Source organism: Ceratotherium simum, chromosome 4 (genome assembly GCF_057802395.1).
Source record: "Ceratotherium simum simum isolate JZ-2026a chromosome 4, ASM5780239v1, whole genome shotgun sequence".
Lineage (NCBI taxonomy): Eukaryota > Metazoa > Chordata > Mammalia > Perissodactyla > Rhinocerotidae > Ceratotherium > Ceratotherium simum.
The window spans coordinates 16,561,077-16,576,404 of NC_141903.1; the positions used below are offsets into that span (position 1 = coordinate 16,561,077).

General features: G+C 36.2%; 1 pseudogene; it reads right to left on the reverse strand.

Annotated features, from left to right (window-relative positions):
- Positions 1–3,534: 3,534 nt before the first annotated feature.
- Positions 3,535–4,931, reverse strand: LOC101395409 (calponin-3 pseudogene; annotated as a pseudogene).
- Positions 4,932–15,328: the final 10,397 nt, after the last annotated feature.

A 15,328-nucleotide genomic window follows, 5' to 3' on the forward strand; every position in this document is an offset into this window, starting at 1 on the left:
CACAGTATCAGTTTGAGGAAATAAAAGAAACATATCTTTGGCATTTATTTAATATTTATGATCTTTTTGGAAACATTTCATTGCTTTGGAGCAGCCAGTGATATGAAAGAAAGTGTGAAGTGGAAGTCGTAAGGTCTGCCATATTATTACAGGTTTATTTGAGCTAATTACAGCATAAATGCCACATTGGCTTTCAGCAATTCATTTGCTGGACAGTTCTTCAAGCAGCCAGGAGAGAGCTACTAGAGACAGTTCCAGTAGTGCTGAGACTCTTTAATTAAACGCTGGCTGATGTTCCAGAACCTTTCTTCAGAGCCTGAGGGAATAGCAATATTTATTTACAAGGCACCTCTTATCCTAAGGTTTTCAGGTCTCCTCACTACAAACAGTATACCAGCCTGTCCTAGAAAGGAAAACCGAGCATTCTGTTTGAATTTATAGCAAGTGCGTATACTTTTGTGCAAATGTAAATTTCATTGATTAAAATAGTCCAGATTCCAGTTTGTCTTTGATACCCATAAAAATAATCTTATCTAGGGGCCAGCCCCATGGCCTATTGGTTGAGTTTGGCGCACTCCGCTTCGGAGTTCTGTTCCTGGGCACTGAGCTACACCACTCATCAGCAGCCACGCTGTGGCGGTGACCCACATCCAAAATAAAGGAAGACTGACACAGATGTTATCTCAGGGCGGATCTTCCTCAAGCAAAAAGAGGAAGGTTGGCAACAGATTTTAGCTCAGGGCAAGTCTTCCTCAGCCAAAAAAATGATCCTATCTATAAAGAGGTAATGAGGAAAAAAATAGGACCCTTTCTTTTTCTGACTAGCCCTCACCCAAACTCCCTTCCTGTGACTGCATAATTACAAATCTGATTTGATAAACTAGAAATGCCCTTGAAAGAATTTAATATTTACCCTAGTTTTTAATCCCAGGAAGGATTCTACTCTGAATATTTAACTATTTGTATGTAATTGTTTTCTCTGTCTCTCACCCAACCCCCCAAATTTGTTCCAGGAATATTTAAGCTGGCTTTTAAAAGGACATATAATAATGAATGAATACATTTAAAACCAGGCTAAAAAAATGAGGCAAAGAAAAATAAAGATACAAAATAACATAGAACCAGGTGTTAAGATACCAAATAAAATATATGCCCTGTAACCTCACACACAACTTCATCAAAGAGTATATGTGCATATATGGCAAATAAGCAAATGAAAAGATATTAGACATCATTAGCCATTAGGGAAATGAAAAATTAAGACCACGATGCGATGCCATTTCTCACCTATTAGAAGGGCTAAAATAGCCAACATCAGGTACTTGTGAGAATGTAGAGCAATTGGCACTTTCATATGTTGCTGGTGTGTATGCAAAATGTCACTGAAAACAGTTTAGCAGTTTCTTACATAGTTAAACATACACTTACCTTGTGACCTATCAATTTTCCTCCTGGGTGTTTACCCTAAGGAAATGAAGTTATAATCACACAAAAACTTGTACATGACTGTTTATAGCAGCTCTATTCACAATTGCCAAAATCTGGAAAAAATCCAAATGTCCTTCAACGAATGAATAGGTAAACTGTGGTATATCCGTACAATGGAATACTACTCAGAAATAAAAAAGGAATGGACTATTGTTGCATGCAAAATCATGCATGTATCTCAAAGGTGTGATGCTGACTGAAAGAAACCAGTCTTAAAAGGTTATATAATGGATGGTTCCATTTATAAAACTTTCCAGAAGAAAACAAAATCATAATGATGGAGAATAGATTAGTGGCTGCTAGAGGTTGGGGTGGAAGAAGGGTATGATTGCAAAGAGGGGTAGCATGAGGGAGTTTTCTGGATGATGGAACTGTCCTGTATCTTGATTATAGTGATACTTACACAAATAAACACTTTAAAATGCATAGAAATATATACCAAAATGTCAATTTTATTGCATGATAATTTAATAAATAAAATAATTTTTAAAACACCCACACATTTAGAAGGATTAAGCCACAATTTTGCCTCTGAGTTCTCCATAGGACAAAGAATATAATCATGCATATAGATAAAATCAAGCTAGCTACTCAGGGTCACATCTATTCCTAATAGAAGAATATAATACATATGTCTGATGTAATAAAAATGTCTTTTTTAATAACCTGCAGTATACCCCAGCAATAAATCATAATTTTACTTCCTGCATGTCTGACCGTCCCTTTTTCGTCTTCGTCACACCTGTTTCCTTTATTTGCTTTTAAAGTATAGGTATTCTCCACATTGTATCTTCACTCTTAATTTCTTGCAGCTCAGCATCCTCTGCAGGGAAATCTCTTTCAATCCAGTGGCTTGACCTAAAATCTCGTTGAAGATGACTTCCAAATCTATACCTGCAATGCTAATATCTTTTTATCCCTATTTACAGTTTTGTGTGTAATATCTTCTTTTGAATATACCACTAGTCCAAAAAATCGCCATACCCAAAATAATTTAATTAGTAGTTCTTTTCCTGAAATGTAAGGATCTTCTGAAATCACTGACCTCTTGGTCACTAAAACTAGAAATATTATCTTTTTTCATCGCCTTCTTATACTCACTCTCCCTCATAAAATTGGTCGCTAAATCTAGCTGATTCTTTCAATTTTGCATTTTTTCCATCACAAAAACTAAACTAAAGCCTTGACTATGGGTAGTTTGGAATATTACAATAGCCTTCTGTATGTTTTCTCTGACTCCCATCTGTTATATCTATATTTCATTTTTATACTCTTGTTAGCATTACTTTATAAAATCTGATTAGTTCCTCCCATCTTGACCAGAAATCTTTTATTCTCACACAAAAGAAAATCCAAATTTTATATGGTATTCTTAACCTTCAATAATTTGAACCTAACATCATCCAGCACTGCAAATACATCAAGATCACTGTCTACTTACAAGCAGTCTACCTACTGTAGCCACATCATATGTTTTGCTATTCCTTGAAACCATCATATGTCTGGTCAACCACTTTGCTTTATATGGGCAGTGCCCAGTATGTGTATGTCTCCTCTGCCTGTTAGAATTCTATGCATCCTCCATCTCTCTACTCTTACACCATCTCTTTCGTGAAGACTTCCTCAATCCAGCAATTTGGAATTCATCTTAGCCTACTTTGAGCTGTCATAGCATGATTCATTTCTTTATTTTGCTTTGTTTTATTATGCATGCATATCTCCCCTTACTGAGATTATAACCTATTTATTTTTTTTTTCACACTGAGCATGACTTTATTTCAAAATTAGCACACAATACTGTATAAACATTGATATGTCAATTTCTAAAATGCTGCATCTTAAATTCAATTGGCAAAGACCACATTTAGCTATAAGCATGAGTTTAGTCTTCCATGTAGAAACGAGATACTAAACTGTAAAAAAACAAAAAATAGGTTCCTATTGTTTGAAAATACCAGTTTAAGTAGAAGATTGTAAAAATGCATAGATCTTTCATAAAAGAGTTGACTGTACAAGAGTACTCCCCTTTCACAGTATTCCTTTTTACTTCATATGCGAGTTATCAGTTATGCTGTAGGATTTAACTGTTACAGCACTAAAAGGCAACTATTTAGGGAAGAGGCAGAAAAAGGAAAAAGGAATGTATGTAAGGCAATATTTCTTTTAGGTACAATAAGCATAATAGTGTTTTAGGAAGACAAGATAAAAATTACTCAAGGCTAGCTTGGTTCTCACTGAATAAAAACAATGGCTAAATACGGAGCTGCTCTGTGGGACTCTAATAATCAATGCCTTGGTCGCCATATTGGTAATCTCGGGGGTAGTCATCTTGGTACTCGCCGTGATACTCATCTGAGTATTCTGCCTGATAATCGCTATCACTGATTTCTGACCCATTTGTTCCTGTTCCTTGGCTTCCATTGTGAATGACAGGTTCTGTGGGAGCAGCACAGTATTTGGGATCATATACTTGCCGCCCCAGCCCATACACACTCATTCCTTTCTGGGAAGCGACTTTGTTGGTACCCATCTGTAGAGAAATTGTCGAGTTGTCCACTGGTTGTAATGTTAGCTTCTGATCGTAAATGTCTCTCCTGCTACCCGGTGCTAACATCCCCGCCTGGCTGGCTCCTTTGTTGGTGCCCATCTGCAGACTAATCGTCGTCTGGTCAAAAGGTTTGTCAGTTTGCATTTTGGGATCATAAAGATGCCTCCTAGTCCCATAGGCTGTCATACCTGCTTGGCTGGCGCATTTGTTGGTTCCCATCTGCAAACCAATTACACTTTGGCCAGCTTTTAATTTTCCTTCATCAAAACGTCTTGTTTGTTTTTCTGCATACTTAACTCCAACGTCAATGGTTGTATGGAATCCTTTTGTTTTAGCCAGACCTGCTAGAGCCACCAGTGTAGTCTGGACCTGGGTCATGTTTCCATTCTCAAAAAGATCATTTGCTTCAAATATGTCATGTGGCTTCATACCATAAGCCTGAATAGCTTTAATAAAGTTGCCAATATTCTCCAACTGAGGCCAGTTTAACGAGAACTCGTTGACCTTCTTCACTGAGCCTGGCTGTAGCTTGTTTATGAGTTCGCAGAGGATTATGCCATCCTTTAAGCCCAGCTGAAAGTTGGTGCCAATGCTCATGCCTGTCACCTCTTCTATCCAATTGCGAAGATCTTCTTCTGCCTGGTGGTCATACTTGGAAGCAATCTTGTTCTTGACCTCGGCCGAAAGCCCGTAGGAAGGGCCCTTGTTGAAGTGGGTCATGGTGGTTCGGGCGGCGGGAAGAGGCTGAGCTCGGGTCCGGGGGTTTCTCGCACTCGCCTTCCCCGCTGCTGGCCCCGAGGAGACACCGCAACGCGAGATGCTCGGAGCTCGCTCCCCTGGGTTGGCGCAGGAGACGCCTGGACGCAGCGGCGGGGCGCGGGCGGTGCCTCGGCGACTCAGTGCGACTGGGTCCCGCAGCAGATTATAACCTATTTAAGAGAAGCAATCATATATGAGTCACAATTTCTTGCCTTAAATCCTTTTTGGAATAAGGTGCAGCATAAGTATATAAAGAAATAATAATATAATATATAAATTATATATATATAATTATATATATAATTATAAATTATAATAATATAATATGTAAAGAAATAATCTTCACTTTCTTGATAGATCTGGAACAATGCGCCTCACACATAAGATGTACAATGGATGTTTGCTCTATGAATAAATGGGTGAATGAAGAGCAGACAGATTAAGCAGGCTAGGGAGTGTTGGAAATGTTATCCCGTACATTACAATTACAGGAAGATTATCATTAGCAATAATGTGTTATTACAAATAGCATTCTGCATGATCAGGAAATGTCAACATTTATTTACTGTGCACCTGTGCATACCACCCAAGGCCAAATTATATTTTCATCTTGTCATTCACCTGCTCAAAATTCAGTGTATGCCTGGATGTGTTAAAGATTGAATTTAAAGTTCTGTTGTTTGCATTTCTGGCATTTTTATTAGCTGTGCTCTTTATCCACTAAGCAACACAGGTGTCTGAATATATGAATATTGTGCTTCTCAATATTCCCTATGATTCTTCCTTCCCTCTCTTCCTCCCGTCCTCTCCCTCTCCCTCTTTTCTTCCTTCCTTCTTTCCTTCTTTGTTCTTTACCCTCTCTCTTCTCTGCTTTCCCCCATCACTCTCTCTCCCTCCTCCCTGCTGTACTACCCTTATCCCTCCCTCCTCCTCTCCTTTCTTTTATATCATTCTTCTTTCTCTTTTAACATTTCTTGTTGCTTACTATGTACTACATCTTGATCTGCGATTGCCACAAACATTATGAAATAGTTACTGCCAAGGAGCTCACAGTCTAGAGTGAGCCAGGTCAATTTTTTTGTTTTTGTTTTTAGTTTGTTCTGTCTATTTTTTTACTATTCTCAGTAAGAATCGTGCTTGTTCTCTTTGTGGTACAACCCACCATTACCTCTACTTGGTTTTCACCTGACGTCTACAATAATGTCATCCTGCCCCCTCTTCATTCCCGCTTTCTCCAGAGTGGAGAAGCTTTTCAGAACCATCCTCACAGCGGATGTGAGCTACACGGCATTTGCTGCTCTGCATTTCCTTTCTGTAGTTGTGATTCATTTTGACATCATGCTGCCATTCATGTTCTTTAGTTGGTGTTTCATGTATGCTTGTTATATGTTGCTTAAGGTTATTTGGGTAGTTTTTCTAAATGTCCTCATTGCTCCTATCATTGGTCCTCATGGAAGATTTGCTTAGTCAGTCGAACACTTAAGATCTTAAAAAGAACCAATTAAGAAGGAAAGAAAATGCGTTCAGATGGAGTAAAAACAAAAGTTTACTTAGAAATATCTGTGATTTTTTAAAGTAAAATTGTGTACAGCGAACTCTGGAAGGAAGGATAACAAGAGATGTCACTACTGTTTATCTCTGGGTATAGGATTTGGGGGACTTTTATTCTCTTCTTTGTACATTTCTATACTGCACAGTTATTTTTAAATGTATGTATTCTGTTTATTAAAATAAGTTAATTTTAATAAATCTTAACAATATGTCATATTGTGCACTGAAGTATAAATACCAAAATAAAAACTTTTCCTAAGGGATTTTGAATTTGCAAAGACAAGCCACATATGTTTGGCCTTTCAGGGAATACTCTAGATTTTCAACAAATATATAGAAGACAGATATATATGACTGCTTTGTAAAATATATTTCACTCTATGTTTTACCCTGTTCAAGGACATTATTATTCACTGTTTAACAATAGAGGGCAGTAGAATAATGGTTCATAAATTTATTTTACTCAAAACTAACCAAATCCCTCATTCTAACGTCTAGAACAATGATCAAAATAGGTGTAATATATTTATAAAAGAAGAAAAGTTAGTGTCACGATTTTTTGCTTTTTTGGGCAAAAATAATGTTTACTCTGAGAGAGGAAAGGGCAGCTCAGAGGTATTCAGAATCTGATACTCTTTCTTTGACCTTATGTTAACTTTCCTGGGCTTTGACGTTTCCATCAGAACATTAATAAGCAATATTTGTGTTTTCCATTGATCATTTCACATAGGGTATGTCTATTCACAAACAAGTTTAGAGAAAAATAAAAATCATCAGTTTAATCTAGCTACTAAGTACAAATTGGCTGTTGACAAAATAACACCTTGAGTGATTGAATTAAATCGTTCGTGTTCAAATGTGCTTGTTCATGTAGGTTATATGAAAGTGAGCCACTGCAAACTAAATGTCCTTAGGTGCAGCCCAGGGAAATTCTGATTAAAGAGGCATTTACTGGTGCTGTGCTGAGCCATTTTGGACACTAAGGAATATCAGTATTATGAAACTGTCTTTATTCAGAACTTTGATGCTTTGTTCATAAATTTTTACATTAATTTTGACTTTTGAAAAATTTCATAAAACTATTATTTATCTTGATTGCTGGTGTTTTTGGAACTTACTTAAATTCTGTCCCTGAGGTGAGTACCTCACTCCTCTCACCCTAATCCCTGCCCTAGTAGCTACTCAAACCAACATACTATTGAGTCACAACGACATAAGAAACACTGGGATGAAGAGGAATGACAGAAAGGGAAATAGAAGGCAGAGTCAATACTCAGAAAGACTATCATTAGTAGAGTGTCCTGCTGTGCAGAATTGTTAGTCTGATACATAATGAAATATAACTCAATAAATCATGCTTCAAGCCTATTTAGAATGCAACTCTCTCTCCTTCAAGAACAAGTACGAACTACTACCTTGATCATATACTTCTCTATATCTGTATTATAGAATGCACTGGTTTAATTTCTTATTTCAGAGAGAAAAACAAACTAAAGGAGATCATGTTGGATCTAAATATAATCCTCAGTTCATATCTTCCTTCAGTCATTTTCTCTCCTATTCAGAACCTGGATTATCATCTCAGACCATATCTGTCCTAAGAAAAATGACATTAGTGCCAGTAATACCAGATCTTCTGGAAAAACTCTAACTGCCTTAACCTCAAGCAAGCTGGTGCTATGGTATCTGCCTTTCCCATAAGTCTTATAAACAGAGGAAAGAAAGAAAGAAAGAGAGACAGAGAGAGACAGAGACAGAGACACCGAGACAGAGAGAGGGAGTGAGGAAGTGAGGGAGGGAGAGAGGGAGGAAGGAAAGAAGGAAGGAAATGAAAGAGAGAGAGAGAAAGATAGATAGATAGAATGTTACTGGCTTAAAATGTTACAGTTACTGGCTTAAAATAGACTTGGCCGGGAATGGCAATGGAGTGAGTTCTAGCCACCTTGGTCTTGGTCTTAACAAAAGTCCCTTAGGAGTTCAAATTGCACATCTTAGAAAAATTATTTTTCAATGAACTGAGAGAAAAATATTTCTTTGCTCAAATAAGTTATGTAATTGCTGTGTCCTCTAGTTGTAGAGTCATATTAAAGGCTCAGAGAAGTCCTACAGATTTTCCCTAAAGGACTACCCTAGCATTTCCCAAACATGTTCCACACTGAAGGAAACTTTTTTTTTTGTTTAAATGTAACCCTAACACAAATGTTTCACAGAATTACTATTCTGAGAAATGCAATTTGGGAAATGTTGACCTATATTCAGAATATAGAGGTCTCAATTACACCTTGGTGCAGGTTTGGGGGATGTTTCTTAATAATATTAGAAATAGTAATGATAATGATAATAATAATAAACACAGTAACTAACATTTGTAGAGTATTTAATTTTTTCTCTGGGTTGGGACCTTTAGAGAACAGACACTTAACTAACTTACTTTCCCCTCCCCTCGTATTATTCTCTTCCTTTGTCAAAATATTAACATTTTAAAAAATTTTGCACATCACAAGTTAGAAAATATTCGACTTATATACCAAAATGTGAATGTGCAAAGTATTCATGATGGATTCTTGGGACATATGTAGGCAATTCAAAGCTATAGGAACTATCTTCTCCATGACCTAAATTTGTATTGCACTGTACTACTCTCTCTGAGTTCTGAACGTTTATATCTTCATGTCATAGTTGTTGTACATCTGTCTTTCATACTAGATGGATAATTCCACGAAAGCAAGAAGTTTCTGTTTCAAATGCACTGAATCATTACTACCATATTCCCTGCAGCTCTTCTTAATACCTGATATAGAGTAGGCCTGCAGAATGCACTTATTGAATAAACAAATTTCTAGAACTTTGTTTCCTAAAATTTTAGACATTATGCTATCTTTTCAATGATACTTTGCTTATTCATTATGTATCCTAGTAGCATTTATTCAAATAGAAACCTGTGATACAAAAGGATGACTCAATAGATCTAAAAGTCAGTTTTACATTTAGCAAAAGAGATTTGTGTAGGAAGAAATTGTCTTCTATTGTTTCCCATATTCCAGAAAGACATTGGTTTCAACTTTGATAAATAAGACCTAAAGTTATACGGGGTTTTTTTTTCTGTCATTTCAGAATCTTAGAGCATACCCCAAGTTACAAGTGACCAAGAAGGGAATAACTCAGGCCCTGCTCCAAACGGCAGAACCATACTTGTACATGCCTCAGGCATAATTTTTTTTCTGAATGATCAAGGAATATGAGATCACAGTGTGATTGCTTGAATATTTCTGTATGCCTGTCAAACATTCAGTTGTCTGGCTGAAATATGGTAGTTGAGTTGATAGGACCTTCTAGTTAGTGGGACCTTTTTGAAGTTTTATTTATAGATACTATCTCTGGACTTATGATTGTGGTCACAAAGATTCTTGCCGTTACAGTGAAATAAAGCTTTTGAGACTTTTTATCTACAACTTTGGCGCTGTTGAGGTTTTCCTTTTTCAGCTCATTATTGTCATCATCAAATGTCTATCACCTTTGATGATATTCTCTCTTGATCTGAGAAAGCATAAGCCTTGGGGGTTTTGTATAAAATTTTCTTTTCTCACAAATTACCTCATTTCACTTGAAGTTAGCTTGGTTGTGTGAATAAATACATAAATAAATACTATACACTGTAAATAAATACTACACTATATATATATACATATATATACATATATAATAAACCAGCTCACAATTCAACTCAATGAATGTTAACCTACTTTGAATATTCATTTCTTGAAAATAATTCTTAGTCCTATTTTAAAAAGGCAATTCAATTGTGTTTTAATTTATAGGTCATTAAATTTTGCTGGAAAGGAGCAAGAGAGTCATTATAAATATAAACTGACTCATAACTACATTGACCCAACATCTAACAACATTGACCTACTTGCAGTGTATATTTAATTAAAATAGCATTAGACAGAACAAAATTAACTTCAGAGAATAACCAAAGCAAATGGCTATAATAAATATAATTACCTATTACTATTGTTTTACATCATTGAAAGACTTTCATCAATATCTTCTGGAAGATAATTGCCTAATAAAATTCAGGTATAAAATATTTCCCCATGAACATTTAATGTTTTCTTATCTTCAGGATAAGAGTTGTTTCTGTTTTTTGTTTTTATGTAAAGCCTGAATTTTTTTGACATTATTTACAAAGGAGATATTTTAATGATTAAATAAATCTACTCAACAGATGAGAGAAAATGGGCCACTTGAGAAGATTTAAATTAAATCCCTTAAATTAAAAAAAAAAGGCAGAGAAAGTTGTTTTTAAACTTTCTACCAAGGGAGAATGGAAAATAAGCATAAGCAGCGTAGACGATGTAGGTGGGTATAATTGTTGGGTGTAAAACAAATATATTTAACAACTCAGCTCATTTGTGCTGAGGGCAACATGAGAGCAATTTGACAGAGTTTCAATACTATATCAGCAAATGAACATTACCAGGATTTAAGAGAAGAAGGGTATGATGAAAGATTCTGATGTTGATAACTTAGTTTCTTTTATTTTAATGGTAGAACATAGCATTCTAGGGCTATTGTAAATGCCATACTTCTTTTTAGTTCACAGGTATTTCTGGAATCTCTCCTTAAGAAAAATTCCAAGGTGAGAAAATTAAAACATGGATAGCATATCACTCCTTTTGGTTTGAGAATTTCAGGCTACTGCTTTTCTGCTGCATATGATTTCGTTTGTTTGTTTCTAGCTGAATACAGGTAATTATATATCAGAATGCAGAAATGTAGGCAATTTGGCCACTTGGTTGTAACTGTTATAGAAGTGAACTAAATTTTACCTTTCAGGACAAGAATGCAAAAGACTCCTAAATGTTTTTAATGGCTCTTTTCACAATTGTTTTGGACCCACTGCCAACAAGAGAGATGAGTCATCATCTGGAGTTTACAAGGTCAGGGGAGGATTCCAGATCCCCTTCCCCAGTACACACTCAAAACATCCCAAATTGGGGCAAGTATTACATTTTGAAACATACTAATACTATCAAAATATTTCTTTAACTGTAGAGATTAAAACAGAATTTACAGTACTAATAATTCTGCAGTATTCTAAAACTAATGGTTTCAAGATGATGGGGAGTGGAGTAAAAAAACCATGATCTCAAGGAGAGGTTGGACAGGTGATAGTAATGTCCCAGCATTGGAAGAAGCAATGCTGTCTTCCACCGGGGATTCTATCTATCTTACCACTGAAAACCCAGTGCCTAGCATGGTGACTGGCATGTAGTAATTGCTCAAAAAATGTTGTTTGACAGCACTAACCTGCCGTGATAATATGGGATCATGGCCCTATTGATCTCATGGATTCTCCTCCATGATATTTTGGTGTTGCTCCACGTTTGCCAAGAGGAGGCCAATGGCTGGCAAGGAGTAAAAAAGAAGAGACTGGATCTAGAGCCGGGACCTGGAGAAATCTGAAAGGAGGGAATAGTAGTAAAAGTCCTTCAGTTTCCAGGCACGACTCTTTCTCCAGAGGATTGGACGTCAGCTCTTCTCTTCTCTTGGGTTGAGAAATGGAGTCCTGAATAAGTTTCACTTGCTCATTGACAATAAAAATAACAATAATTATTCAAGAACATAATGTGAATTATCACTAATTCCAATGCATGATATATAGAAGGAGTTCCTAAATCAGGTGGTATGAGGTACAGATATTTTTTTAATCAGTGGATAGCTTCTTGGGCTTTCCTTCCAACTCCAGCTCCTGGGGAAAGAGAACTGAAGAATGCACAGGGTGGATATGAATAACATTTTGGGAATCTTGCCAAAGTTCTGGGGTACCACCCTGCAAGCTTCTCAATTGCTTTTTTTTTCACTTTTTTGTAATTGTTTAAAATATTTAGTTCAATTTAAAACCTGCATGTAACTGTTTCTCCGTACATGTGATTCAGATGCTTATTAGTGAAAGTATTCTACATAACGTGTAATGCTCAATAATTGTATTCCTTATGTTCATTTTGTAATTATTTATTATATAGAAAATGTCTTTGTATATAAATTAACTTTTTCATATCCAAATTTAAAAATAGAATTAATGTAAAATATAATGTACATGTCACTAAAAATGGGATGTTCTTAGCTGTTAATAGAAAGCGAAAGCACATAGAAAACAATCTTTCTCAGCTAGAAATATATGATATATTACTCTTTCAGTAGGACGAATATTTTTCTTCCACGAGTTTCCAAGTCATGTTAGCTGTTTGACCTCATTGGTTTGCTTTGAGACTTACTAAATTGAGAACAAGAGTAGGCACAAAATTTGTTTTTTACTAAGATCCTAACAGTTTCATCAGTTTGAGTATTGAATTTGTACTCCAACAGCAAGAATGGAAATACTTGGTATTGGACTTGTCCTCACAGTATAACAAAACTTGGACTCTGGCAATGTTTACTTTTGACTCAGGTGTGGATTTCTTATGACTATTGAAAAAGTCTAGAGTATGTGAAGTTGTTTGAAATATTGTATTGTGATTTTTTTTGTTTGTTTTAAATTTGAATGAACCAAGACAAGAACCTTGAAATACCTTCTAAATTGAGCTCATTATTTTCTCTTTATGGGGCCTTTACTGATCCTTCCTGTTGGGCCAGGAGCCTACGTCTGTGTTGGTTTCCTAGAGCTGCTGTAACAAATTACCACAAACTGGTGGCTTAAAACAATAAAAATTTGTTCTCTCACAGTTCAGGAGTACAGAAGTCTGGAATCAAGACGTCGGCAGGGTTAGTTCCCTCTGGAGGCTTTGAGTGAGAATCTGTTACGCTGCCCTCTCCTGGCTCCTGGTGGTTGCCCGCAGTCCTTTGCATTGCTTGGCTCATAGCTGCATCATTCTGATTCCTGCTGCCCTAATGGCCTTCTCTGCGTCTTTCTCTGTGTCCTCTCTCCTCTTGATAACGATATCAGTTATTGAAATTAGGACTCCTTCTAACCCAGTATGACCTCATCTTAACTAATTACATCTGCAAAGGACTTATTTCCAAATAAGACCACATTGTGAGGTTCCAAGTGTACATGAATGTTGGGGGGACATTATTCAACCTATTACATTGTGTATTGGATTCTTCTTCATAGTTTAACAAAACTCAGACTTTTGTCACTTCTCTGGAGTGGATTTCTTCTTACCACTGAAAAATTCTGTAGTATGTGAAGTATATTGTTCCTTCCCTTTGGAACAGGACCCTGTCTCCGTACTTCCATAGCATCTCTGCACAAATCTATCTTATCAATTACCACTGTAATAAAACAAAATCATTTCTATTTCTTCTTTCTCTTCTAGAATGCAAGCTTTTTGAGGAAAGGGAGCATGCCTTGGCACCATTGAAATCTCAGGTTGTAGCAACTGTTCAGCACATGAAAAGCAAAATGTTGACCTTATTCATTTAGTCATCAAATATTTACTGAGTGCCTACTATGTGCTGACACAACCAATACAGAAGATAGGAGAAGATATTGATGTATTTTGGATCATATATCTATTTTGGATCACACACATTTGAATATTGATTCAACAATTTATGAGAAAGTATACATATACACACACAGTTTAGTATACAATTCCACAGAGTTCACAGAACCCAGAGATCCATGCATTCTTGGTTAAAAATCCCTGGCATTGGTCCTATAGAAACCACTTATCTTGCTTCCATTTTCTCATTCCCAGAGTGGATAAAAGGCTATGCATAATACTACTTGTTTTATCAGAATGCGTTTGACAGTAGATAATAGAAATTTCAGCTAATATTGTATTAAACAGGTATAGTTTTGTCTTTCTCACTTAAAACTAGTTGTAGATGTTGGCAGTTGCTGGGATTTCTTCAATTCGTCGATGACTTCATCTAAGACCAGACCCCTTTCAACTATGTGCTCTCCCTTCTTTAGTAGGGGTATTGACTTTGGTCACTATAGCTTCATTTAAAGATAGGAAGCAGTGGTTGACCAGGAAAGTAAGGGCCTTATCTTTCAGCTCACATTAGAGAGCAAAATTCTCTCCCATTAACACTCTGGCAGACTTCCTGTTCTGTTTAATTAGCCAGAAAAGAGTAACATGGAAACCCTTGGGTGCAAGCAATGCTGGGAAATTAGTATCTATCCATGAGCAGATTAGATCAATAATGATTTATTTCCTGGGGCTGGGCACATTGCCTTGCAGAACATAACTGAGATTCGGTTAGCAAAGAAGATAGGTGGGATGGCTCTTGAGCAGATGCATAAGGGTGTCTGCCACACATGTGTAAATCTTCAGAGCTTAGAAAGTGCTTTCCAAAATATCGTCTCATCTAAATATCGTACTTGTGGCTCAGGAATCATTTCTTATTTGCTGATGATGAAACCAAGGCTTAGAAAAGTAAACTGACTTGCCTAAACTTGCACAAGTAAGTAGCTGAGCTGAGATATAATCTTCCAAGCTATTTGAATCTGAGCATATTTTTTTAGGATGTTCATTCACATGTCAATAAGCATTCAAAAAAGATAATGATCCTTTTAAAAGAACAGTATTAGAGAAAGCCTAAGGATGAATTCAACTGAATTCATTTGAATTTCCAGGTCCACATTGCATGTAAAGGTTTGATTCCCTCAATATAGTAATAAAAGGAAGACAGGTCTAAATTAAAGGTATATTAAGTGAGCTTAGAATTGGGTAGAATAAAGCATGAGACTCCCTTGCCATTCTCTATCTTAAAAGACATCTGGAAGAAATCTGTATTTAAACTCAGTTTCTTGTTTTCTCATTCTGAGAGTGCAGCAAACAAAATCTATTGCCTCCACTTTAAGAGCTGATAGCAACATAGATAAGAGTAGAAATGCACCTAATAACTTCTAGGATCAGTCTAGAGCTGATTCCTATCATATAATATTGACTCCTCTGAGCAGTTCAGTGGTGAGAAGGGACTGGACAGATTTGTACTTTTAAAATAGAATTGGGACAATAATTATTA